Here is a 13201-nt window from a genome sequence, read left to right as displayed (position 1 = left end):
TCATCAGGATCATAAAATACAAACATTTAGTACATAATACATGGGATGTAAAATTGCCAAAAAATTAGCTAGTTATTTGAAAATAAATTTTATATCTTCACGCACTACTACTGATGAAAATAAATTTCAATATTTTAAAAAAATCATCCCATAAGAAAATTCTACAAAGAATATATGAGTAGGTATTGTAAACCCTAAGGCAGGAAACACATTGTAATAGAATGTGTAATAAAACATATTCTAAAGGTAAACACCAGAACTTGAATGGGCTAGACAGGTCTTCTAAGTATGAAAGTAACCAGAAAAAATAAGAAATATGGGGCTTGACTGGTTTGGCTACATGAAATTTTCAAACCTTTAATATGTCAAGAAAAGTAATATAAAATTAAACGGCAAACGTATTTTGGAAAAAAGTTTCAACACCTATGAAAAAAATAAGGTTTACTATTTTAAGTTGTAAAGACTCACTCAGATAATTCTTTAATTAAATTCAATTTAGTTAACAGATACCATATTATTAGTTTCAAGGGCAGAATTTAGTGATTCATCAGCTGCATATAACACCCAGTGCTCTAAAATTACATCAAGTGCCCTCCTTAATGCCCATCACCCAATTATCCCTTCCCCCCACCGACCTCCCCTCCAACAACTTTGTTTCCTAGAGAAACAGAAACTTTCTGTTTCTTATGGTTTGCCTCCCTCTCTACTTTCATCTTATTTTATTTTTCCTTCCCTTCTCCTATGTTCATCTGTTTAGTAATAGATAATTTTTTTAAATAAGATGCCAACAGAAAAATGGACAGATGTTCTAAACATACAATTCACAAAGAATATACACAAATAGCTAGTAAACATGAAACATTTATATGAAGTTAACTTTACTTTTGTTTTATTAAACAAATTTCTATTACTTTAGAATCCATTTTTTTATATATCAAACTAGCCCAAAATATGTTTGTAAAGTGCTAATACTCAAGATTAACAGAAATGGGAATATCCCTACATTGCCAGTGAAAGCTTATATAGGTACAATCTTTCCAAAAAGCAATGTTGTGCTATGTAACACAGTGCCTGACACTATGTGAATATTTATAAAATAAATGACAAAAACAAAATATATGCTTTCACGTTATTTTAGAGTTCTGAGATTATATCTAACATGTCAAGAACAGCTTAATATATCATCTGATATTATGGTAGAAAAGGAGAAACAATTTAAAAGATTAACAATAGGAATGAATACATAAATTAGGTATGTTAAGGAATTTTTAATGATGTGAGAATTTGGTTGTTATGTGTTAATTTTAAAAAACAGATTCTAAAACTGGTATAGTATGATTCAAATAGTATTTAAAAATTCAGAATATATATTCAGAAAAAAAGAAACTGGAAATAAATATTTCAAAATGTTAACAATGTTAGAGGAATTCCCAGAAAACAGGACTGATTTCCCCCTCATATTTGCTCTCATTTTTATAGTCCATGAATTCATGAAATTATAATAAACTATATATAACATGTGGGTTATAAGATTTTGGATTCTTTCAGGGAGAGAGTCCAAGATGGTGAAGGAGTAGGAGACCTTAATTTCATCTGGTCCCAGGAATTCAGCTAGATAGCTATCAAACCATTCTGAACACCTACGAACTCAACCGGAGATTGAAGAAAAGAATAGCTGCAACTCTATGAATAGAAAAGTGACCACTTTCTGCAAAGTAGGAGGTGTGGAGAAGTGAATCTGAAGCAATATATGGGAAGATAGACCGTAGGGGGAAGGGAGCCTCTGTCAGCCGGCTACTGGCAACTGAATAAGCAGCAGAGCATAAAATCAGAACTTTTAGAAGTCTGCTCTAGTGAGGGACGTCGCTCTGGTGGCTAAGCGGGAGGGAGAACCCTCGCTGGGACAGTGTGGTCTCAGGACCCTCAGGGTCACAGGAAGACCAGGAGTGCCTGAGGGCGGCAGAGCTCCCAGCTATTGGAGCAGGAGAAGCCAGCTGCAAAGAGTGAGCACTGGAGTGGGCTCTCAGCTCAGGGTTGCCATAAACCATGATCCATGACACAGTCAGGCCACTGGCTCTCTGAGCAGGGACCCAACAAGCAGCAGAAGCGAGAAGATGCCCGTTCCTCCCTGGGGAAGGAGCAGCGTGGGAGCGGCACTACAGGAGCCTGCTGGGTTTGGAGACTCTAAACGGGGTCGTGAGCCAGAGACAGAAACGCTCAGTCATAGGCCAGGTAAACACGGAATGGGGGCAGAGACCAGAGAGACAGGAGTGATTGACTGCTTTTCTCTGAGGGCTCACTGAGGAGTGGGGCCCAGAGTTTTGGGCTCTGGAGTGGAGACTGGGAGGCCACCATTTTCATTCTTATCCTCTAAAGCTGCGGGGAAAGCCTTCAGGGAACAAAAGCCACGTAGAGCAGTAGAGCAAGCCTTAGAGCAGTAGAGCAAACTGGAGCAGATTACTTAGCCTGTCCCCAGGCAACTGCAGTGCAATTCCGCCTGGGGCAAAGACTTGAGAATCAATGCAAGAGGCTCCTCCCCCAGAAGATTAGCAAGAATATCCAGCCAAGACCAAGTTTACTCATCAATGAGAACTGCAAAACTCCAGCACTAGGGGGATACAGCACATAGAACTCATGGCTTTTCCCCCATGATTCTTTAGTCTTTCAACTTCAATTTTTTTTAATTTTATTATTTTTTCTTTTTTAAAAAATATTTCTTCTTTCCTTTTCAACCTTATTTTATCAACTTTTTAAAAATCTTTTTTAATTTTCATTTTTATACTCACATTCTATCCCTTCATTGTATTTAATCTTATATATATATATATGTTTTTCTTTCTTTAAAATGTTCAGATGCATTTTCTTCTAACAGACCAAAATACACCCCAAATCTAGTGTATGGCTATGTTCTATTCACCTGCCTGATCATATTCTCTTTTTTTTCTTCTTCTTCCTTTTTTTTGTTTTGTTTTGTTTTGGGTTTTGGGGGGGGTTGTTTTGTTAAAGTCTTTTTTAATTTTCATTCTTATAGTTACATTCTAATCTTTCAATGTATTTAATATTATTTTTGTATATATAAGTTTTTCTTCCTTTACAATTTTGAGATGTAGTTTCCTCTAACAAACTGACCAAAAGACACTCAGTAGATAGTGTACTGCTCTGTTCTGTTCACTTGTTTATATAACCGTTCCTTTTGTTGTTGTTGTTTTTTTTTCTTTTTTGATGTTGTTGTTTTCTCTTTTGTTTTTTGTCTTTTAATTTCCATTTTTACAGTTACAATCCATCTTTTCATTGTATTTAATTCTACTTTTGTACATATATAAGTTTTTCTTTCTTTATAATTTTGGGATCTAGTTTTCTAAAAAACAGACCAAAATACACAAAGAATCCAGTCACCCCCAGTTTCAGTCTCTTCTGATTTGTTTAGTGTGTATTTCTCTGGGATAACTGTTGCCATTTTAGTATTTTGCTCTGTCGTTCATCTATTCTTCTCTGGACAGAAGACAAGATGGAAAAACTCACCTTAAAAAAGAGAACAAGAGGTAGTACTGAGTGCCAGGGAAATAATCAATATGGACATTAGCAAGATGTATTAGGATCATTCCCTGCATATTTTTGGACCATAATGCTTTGGTACTTGAACAAAATCAAAAGAAGAAAGTTGGAAAGAACTCAAATACATGGAAGCTAAAGAGCATCTTACTAAATAATGAATAGGCAACCAGGAAATTAAAGAAGAATTTTAAAAAAATCATGGAAACAAATGAAAATGAAAACACAACTGTTCAAAATCTTTGGGATGCAGCAAAGGCGGTCCTAAAAGGAAAGTATGTAACAATACAAGCCTTTCTCAAGAAACAAGAAAGGTCTCAAATACAAAACCTAACCCTATACCTAAAGAAGCTGGAAAAAGAACAGCAAATAAAGCCTAAACGCAGCAGGAGAAGAGAAATAACAAAGATTCGAATAGAAATCAATGAAATAGAAACCTAAAGAACAGTAGAACAGATCAACAAACTAGGAGATGGGTCTTTAAAGGAATTAATGAGAATGATAAACCCCTGGCCAGACCTAACAAAAAGAAAAGAGAAAAGACCCAAATAAATAAAATCATGAATGAAAGAGGAGAGATCACAACCAACACCAAAGAAATACAAACAATTATAAGAACATATTATGTTCTCTCTTTTCTAAATTTATTAGAGAGAGAGACAGCGAGAGAGAGCATGAGCAGTGGGGAGAGGGAGAAGCAGGCTCCTCACTGAGCCAGGAACCCGATGTGGGGCTCGATTCCAGGACCCTGGGATCATGACCTGAGCCAAAGGCAGACGCTTAACCAACTGAGCCACCCAGCCGCCCCGAACATATTATGTTCTCATATGCCAACAAATTAGGCAATTTGGAAGAAATGGATGCATTCCTAGAGACGTATAAACTACCAAAACTGAACCAGGAAGAAGAAATAGAAAACCTGAACAGACCCATAACCAGTAAGGAAACTGAAGCAGTAAGCAAAAATCTCCTAACAAACAAGAGCCCAGAGCCAGATGGCTTTCCAGGAGAATTCTACCAAACATTTAAAGAAGAATTAATACCTATTCTTCTGAAGCTGTTTCAAAAAATCAAAATGGAAGGAAAACTTCCAAACTCTTTTTATGAGGCCAACATTAATTACCTTGATCCCCAAACCAGACAAAGACCTCACCAAAAAGGAGAATTACAGACCAATATCCCTGGTGAACATAGATGCAAAAATTCTCAACAAGATACTAGCCAATAGGATCCAACAGTACAGTAAAAGGATTATTCACCACGACCAACTGGAATTTATTTCTGGGCTGCAAGGTTGGTTCAACATCTGCAAATCAATCAATGTGATACAATACATTAATAAAAGAACAAGAACCATATGATCCTCTCAATAGTTGCAGAAAAACCATTTGACAAAGTTCAGCATACTTTCTTGATTAAAACTCTTTACAGTGTAGGGATAAAAGGTACATACCTCAATATCATAAAAGCCATCTATGACAAACCCACAGCAAATATCATTCTCAATGGGGAAAAACTGAGAGCTTTTTCCCTAAGGCCAGGAACATGGCAGGGATGTCCACTCTCACCACTGCTGTTCAACATAGTATAGAAGTCCTAGCCTCAGCAATCAGACAATAAAAATAAAAGGCATCCAAATAGGTAAAGAAGAAATCAAACTCTCACTCTTTGCAGATGACATGATACTCTATGTGGAAAACCCAAAAGACTCCACCCCAAAATTGCTAGAACTCATACAGGAATTCAGTAAAGTGGCAGGATATAAAATCAATGCACAGAAATCAGCTGCTTTTGTATACACCAACAACAAGACAGAAGACAGAGAAATTAAGGAGTCAATCCCATTTACAACTGCACCCAAAACCATATGATAGCTAGGAATAAACCTAACCAAAGAGACAAAGGATCTCTACTCCAAGACTATAGAATACTCATGAAAGAAATTGAGGAAGACACAGAAAAATGGAAAAATGTTCCATGCTCATGGATTGGAAGAACAAATCCTGTTAAAATGTCTATGCTACCCAGAGCAATCTACACATTCAATGCAATCCCTATCAAAATACCATCAACGTTTTCCACAGAGCTGGAACAAATAATCCTAAAATTTGTATGGAACCAGAAAAGATCCTGAATAGCCAAAGGAATGTTGAAAAAGAAAACCAAAGCTGGTGGCATCACAATTCCGGACTTCAAGCTCTATTACAAAACTGTAATTATCAAGACAGTATAGTACTGGCACAAAAACAGACACATAGATCAATGGAACAGAATAGAGAACCCAGAAATGGACCCTCAACTCTATGGTCAACTAATCTTCAACAAAGCAGGAAAGAAAAGACAGTCTCTTCAACAAATGGTGTTGGGAAAATTGGACAGCCACATGCAGAATGAAACTGGACCATTTCCTCACATGATACACAAAAATAGACTCAAAATGGAGGAAAGACCTAAATGTGAGACAGGAATCCATCAAAATCCTTGAGGAGAACACAGGCAGCAACCTCTTCAACCTCAGCCGCAGCAACTTCTTGCTAGACATGTCTCCAAAGGCAAGGGAAGCAAGGACAAAAATGAACTATTGGGACTTCATCAAGATAAAGAAAAAAAAAGGAAAGAGTCAACAAAACCAAAAGACAACCGACAGAATGGGAGAAGATATTTGCAAATGACATATCAGATAAAGGGCTAGTATCCAAAATCTAAAAAAAAAACTTATCAAACTCAACACCCAAAGAACAAATAATCCAATCAAGAAATGGGCAGAAGACATGAACAGACATTTCTGCAAAGAAGACATCCAAATGGCCAACAGACACATGAAAAAGTGCTCAACATCATTTGGCATTACGGAAATACAAATCAAAACCACAACGAGATATACCACCTACACCAGTCAGAATGGCTAAAATTAACAAGTCAGGAAACAACAAATGTTGGCAAGAATGTGGAGAAAGGGGAACCCTCTTACACTGTTGGTGGGAATGCAAGCTGGTGCAGCCAATCTGGAAAACAGTATGGAGGTTCCTCAAAAAGTTGAAAATAGAGCTACCCTATGACCTAGCAATTGCACTACTGGGGATTTACCCCAAATATACAAATGTAGTGATCCAAAGGGGCACCTGCACCCCAATGTATATAGCAGCAATGTCCACAATAGCCAAACTATGGAAAGAGGCCAGATGTCCATCGACAGATGAATGGATAAGGATGTGGAATACACACACACACACACACACACACACATATACACACAGGAATATTACGCAGCCATCAAAAATTGAAACCTTGCCATTTGCAACAACATGGATGGAACTAGAGGGCATCATGCTAAGTGAAATAAGTCAATCAGAGAAAGACCATTATCATATGATCTCACTGATATTTGGAACTTAAGAAACAAGGCAGAGGATCATAGGGGAAGAGAGGAAAAAATGAAACAAGAGAGGGAGACAAAGCATAAGAGACTCTTACTCTTAGGAAACAAACTGAGGGTTGCTGGAGGGGAGGAGTGTGGGGGGCTAGGGTAACTGGGTGATGGACACTGGGGAGGGTATGTGATGTAAGGAGCACTTGGTATTATATAAGACTGATGAATCATAGAACTGTACCCCTGAAACAAATAATACGTTATATGTTAATATAAAAAACTAAATTATAAATAAATATTGTGGATTCTTTCATTTTTTTCCTTACCATTTTTGCACATTCTAAACATTGTACCTAAATATAATTTTATAATCAGGAAAAAAATTAATAATAACCTGGAGCTTGTTGGCTGCAAAGACAAAAACAATCATTCTGAAGACACAGAAATGGATCTTTCCTGGCACACAGCAGGCACATAATCAGAATGAATGAATGAGTGGATATACCCCATTTAGAAAAGAGAATGAAAAATTTTGACTGTGGGGTTTAATACCATCATTGTGATAACTATGTTCATGGGAAGAGGCCAGATGTCCATCAACAGATGAATGGATAAAGATATGGAATACACACACGCACACACACACACACACACACACACACACACACACTGGAATATTATGCAACCATAAAAAATTGAAACCTTGCCATTTGCAATGACAAATGTTTACACTTTTAATGTTTAATATTTTAAAATATAAAAAATATCTTAAAATACGTAATTATTTATTTCTTAAAGTTTTTAAATAATCTTCAAAATCCAGATTATAAAAACTGTATACTTCTATCAACTCTATGGATGATAAGAGGAAATGGTGGATCAGATTTAATAGGCTTGAGTTTCCTTTTTTTTTTTTAAACCAAAGTGATTATCAACACAGTGAGATTAAAAGGAAATAAATAACTTTCAAGAGGATTAAAGAAAAATGTATATATGAGAAACCTCTATCATTAGACATAAATTTTATGTTGGGCAAGTATTAAAAGTGAGAAAATAGAAAAAGATACTTCAGTCTTTTCTAAAATCTAATATATAAGTAGGAAACACCGATATCATACTATAATCAACTATAATATTATAAGTTAGTGAGTTAAAGAACCATAAAAATGAGAACAAATACAGGGGGGGAGGATCAACCAGATTTTCCAGAAATTGCTTGGATCTCTTACTACTAAGAAAGGAAACAGGGTAATAGTTAAGACTTAGGATCTTGAATCAGAAAGATATGGATTCAAATGCCACCCCATTTCTTAACAGCTGTGTGCCCCTAAAAACCATGTTAATTTTCTTTTTTTTAAGTAGGCTCCACACCCAGCATGGAGCCCAACATGGAGCCTGAACTCATGACCCTCAGATCAAGAACCTGAGCTGAGCTGAGATCAAGAGTCAGATGCTTAACTGATTGAGCCCCCCAGGCACCCCAATTAATTTTTCTAAGCCTCAGGTTCTTCATATGTAAAACTTGGGATAACAATGGTACCTCGTGTATACAGTTATAGTGATGATTAAATTAGATTATATACGCAAAGCTCAAAAATACCTAGCATGAAACAATCACTGGTTAAGTGTTCACAGCATTTACTCCTAACCTAAGTGGGTATTAAATCCTAGGGGTTGGTAAGAACACATCTGACAAACAGTATTGAAAGCATAGTACCTATGTCTAGTCCTTAAAACTTTTAATTCATCAATACTACACTTAGGAAACCTTTTGTTTGCTAAACATCTTTAGACTCAGAGAATTAGGTCTTCTAATATTTTACTTGTACACATTCCTGCCCTTGAGGATGCAAGTCTAGCTAGGAAAGAAAATTACAAGCTAAAGTCAAGAAACGTAACTTTCCTTAGCCATAACATGCAAAACACTCATAGCTTGCTAATTTTGTCTATAAACACAAAACATACACACATTTTTTTGAGAAGTAGCAGAATATATTCATAGCCTCAAAGTATTACAGAAGGCAACTGTAATTACTAATTACAAAGGATGAAATAATAAATTTAGTTAAAAAAAATGGCAGATACCACATTAACCAAGTGATCAGAGTCATTATCATCAATAACAAGACAAATCAACAGCATGTACCTAATACGATGCACTAAAAAGAATATGTTACTTTTGTGATATTTCTGCCAAAAGTTTATCATCTGAATCTAACCACAAGAAACTACTGAACAAAAATAAATTGAGGGAGGGGGGCCTGAGTGGCTCAGTCGTTAAGCGTCTGCCTTTGGCTCAGGTCAGGATCCCAGGGTCCTGGGATCGAGCCCCACATCAGGCTCCCCACTCTGCAGAAGCCTGCTTCTCCCTTTCCCATTCCCCCACTGCTTGTGTTCCCTCTCTCTCTGTGTGTCTCTGTGTCTCTCTGTCAAATAAAATCTTTTTAAAAATTTAAAAATAAATAAAAATAAATTGAGGGAGTCTACAAAATAATTGGCCTGAGCTCTTTAAAAAAAAATGTTAATGTCATGAAATACAAAGAAAAAGTTGGGAACAATTTCAGATTAAAGGAATGAGATAGGACACTCTAAACGCAAGAACAATCTTGAATTCTCTTTGCATTGCATTTGCATTTCTAGGACATTTCTGAAACAACTGGCAAAATGTGAGTAGGTTCTGTATGAGATAGGGGTCAATATTATTACTTCTCATACAAATTTCCAATTAACCCAGCACCATTTATTGTAAAGGCTATGCTTCCCTCACTGCTCCTCAGTGCCATCTACGCTATAAATCCAATACCCAGATATGTGTGGGTCTGGTTTGTTTTAACAAGCAAATACAAATGAACTTTCTCAGCCCTACTTGATTACACAAGTGGTGGCATAATGTGCACATTTTTTCTCCTGTATTTTTCTCTTAACATTGTATCTTGATGGAGATCTTTCCACATCAGTAAACAAAGTGCTTTCTCACCTTTTTTTCCCCTTTCTTTTTTTTTTTTTTTTTTGGTAGTTCTGTTTTAATTTACTATTGTAGGGAAGGCAAAGCAATAGGACATCTGGTAGCTATATGGAAAAAAATAAAATTGGATCCATTTCTTATATCAGATATCATGATAAATTCCAAATAGAGATCCAAATGTAAAAACTGAAGTCAGAGAAGTATTAGAAGAATCGTACACCTGGTAAGAGGTTAATATCCAAAATATATAAGGAATTCATACAACTCAATACCAAAAAAACAAGCCAATTAAAAAATGAGCAGAGGATCTGAACAGACATTTTCCCAAAGAATACATACAGATGACCAAAAGGTACTGAAAAGGTGCTCAACATCACTAATCATCAAGGAAATGCAAATCAAAACCACAATGAGATATCACTTCACAACTGTTAACATGGCTATTATCAAAAAGAAATACCAAGTGTTGATAAGAATGTGGCAAAAAGGAACCTTTGTGCATTGCTGGTGGGAATGTAAACTGGTACAGCCATTATAATAAACAGTATGGAGGTTCCTCAAAAAAACTAAAAATACGACTACCACATGATCCAGCAATTCCACTTCTGGGTATTTATCCAAAGGAAATAAAAACAGTAACTCAAAAAAATATATGCATCCTCAAGTTCACTACAGCTTTATTTACAGTCACCAAGACAAGGAAACAATCCAAGTGTCCATCAATGGATGAATGGATAAAGGAAATGTAATAGACACTCACAAACACACACACACACACAGAGGAATACCTATTCATCCATTAAAAAAAAAGAAGGAAACCCTGCCATTTTTGACAATATGGGGATGTAATGTACAGCATGGTGACTATAGTTAATAATACTGTGCTGTGTATTTGAAAGTTGCTAAGAGGGTGCCTGGGTGGTTCAGTCAGTTAAGCATCTGCCTTCAGCTCAGGTCATGATCCCAGGGTCCTGGGATCAAGTCCCGCATCAGGCTCCCTGCTCAGCAGGGAGTCTGCTTCTTCCTTGCCCCACCCCCATGTTTGTTCTCTCCTGTGCACGCGCACACAAAAATAAGTAAAATCTTAAAAAAAAAAAAAAAGTTGGTAAGAGAACTTAGAAGTTCTCATCACAAGAAAAAAAAGACTGTAATTACGTGCAGTGACAGATGTTAACTAGACTTACTACGGTGATCATTTCACAATATATACAAATATCAAATCATTATGTTCTAATCAGTTTCATTACTCCTGAAACTAATATAATGTTTATATGTCAATAATATCTCAATTAAAAAAAAAAGGAAAAGAAACCCGAGTGAATTTCTTTATAACCAGGGAGGGGGGTAAGACCTGAATAAAGATGAGTCAAATTCCAGAATTAATAAACGAAAAGATTAATAAACATGACATTAAAGAAAAAACTTTGGATGGCAAAAAAATCATTAACTAAAAACATACTTGACAATCTACTGAAATATATTTGCAACTTAAAATACAAAAGACTAATATCCATGATTTATAAACATGTTTTTAAAATGAAGAGGAAAAACACCAACAATTCAATTTTTAGAAATGGGCAACAGAAAAAGAGTTCCCAAAAAGAAATGCAAATGGGCATGAATGGGAGATAGAGGCCTCTGAATTTACTTTATCACACAGTTTTTCCTTATATTTGGAAAAATATAAGTTTTACAAAATTAAGATAATAAATCAAGGGGGAAAATGTAATCTTTAAATACTGAGAAAAAAAGAACTGAAACAAGCGAATCTCACTATAAATCAAGTTGAAGGCATAAAGACACAAGAAAAAAAGTTCCTTTAAATGACTTAAAAACAATGTTTTGCCTGTACATCCCTAGTGGTATATGCTCTAGGTCAAAAGAACTTACAGTCAGTAATAATATCATTTTTTTCAAAATAATTATTGTTATACTGTAGGTGATGGAAGTAGTAATAAAGTTAATATTATAAACAGATTTTTCAGAATAAGAGAAAAAAGATGGAAATAACAAAAAAGAAATAAAATATAACTTTGCAATCTTATATTTGAATTACAAATACCAGTAAGAACTCAGGATCTTTTACTCATTAAAAAAAAAAAAAAAAAACTTATGAGGTGCCTGGGTGGCTCAGTCAGTTAAATGACTGACTCTTGATTTCGGCTCTGGTCATTATCTCAGGGTCCTGAGATCGAGCCCCACGTCTGGCTCCACACTCAGGGCAGAATCTGCCTGTCCCTCTCCCTCCCCCTGCTTGTCTGCTCTCTCTCTCTAAAATAAATAAATCTTTTAAAAAAGACTTCCTAACTGTCCACTGGAATGGCCTATAAGCCTATAAATTATTGTGGTAACACAACAGCGATATATACCAGATTGTCATCTCTAAATACCATTTCCCATTAAAAGGAACTCCACAGAGAAATGGCTGATGCCAGGTAGAGAGTGTAAAATGTACAAAATAAGCCTAAATTAACTTATTGTGCCAGAAAGCAAGGATATTATCAAAGACTACCTGGATCATGTCAACGTACAACAGCCATCCTAAAGGGATTCTCACTAACCTAAAAGAGAGCAATATATATCTCTTCAAATCAGTGTCTTCACTTTCTTTGGGTAAATACCTAGAAGCAGAATTGCAGGATTGTATGGTGGTAGTTCTATTTTTAATTTTCTGAGGAACCTCCATAGTGGCTGTACCAATTTACATTCCCACTAACAGTGTATGAGGGTTCCCTTGTCTCCACATTCTTGCCAGCACTAGGGAAGAGATATACACACCTCTGTGTTCACGGCAGCATTATTTACAATAACCAAGATATGGAAGCAACCTAAGTGTCCATCAATAGATAGATAAAGAAGGTGTGATGTGTATATATACACACGTGTGTACATACACACACACGTACAATAGAACATTACTCAGCCATAAAAAAGAATGAAATCATGCCATTTGTGACAACATGGATGGACCTAGAGGGTATTACGCTCGGTGAAATTAAGTCAGACGGACAAATTCTATATGATCTCACGCTTACATGTGGAATCTAAAAAACAAAACAACCAAGCAGACAAAACAAATCAGAAGCAAACTCATAAATACAGGAAACAAACTGATGGTTACCAGAGTGGAGAGGAATTGGGGATGGGTGAAATAGGTGAAGGGGATTAAGAGGTACAAATTTCTAGTTAATAAAATAAGCCATGGGGATGTAATATACAGCATAGGGACTATAGTCAGTAACATTGTAATAACTTTGTACAGTGACAGATGGTGACTAGACTTACTGTGGAGATCATTTTGTAATGTACAGAAA

The 13201-nt window shown here is 35.9% G+C and overlaps 1 protein-coding gene across 6 annotated transcripts in view; it reads right to left on the bottom strand.

Moving 5' to 3' along the window:
- The window catches only part of UBR3 (ubiquitin protein ligase E3 component n-recognin 3), a 225045-nt gene that overhangs the window by 45864 nt on the left and 165980 nt on the right, over positions 1-13201 (bottom strand). The window lies entirely within an intron of this gene.

The sequence above is a fragment of the Zalophus californianus genome, chromosome 3, assembly GCF_009762305.2.
Source record: "Zalophus californianus isolate mZalCal1 chromosome 3, mZalCal1.pri.v2, whole genome shotgun sequence".
NCBI classification, from domain to species: Eukaryota; Metazoa; Chordata; class Mammalia; order Carnivora; family Otariidae; genus Zalophus; species Zalophus californianus.
This window is presented reverse-complemented; position numbering and strand designations above follow the sequence as displayed.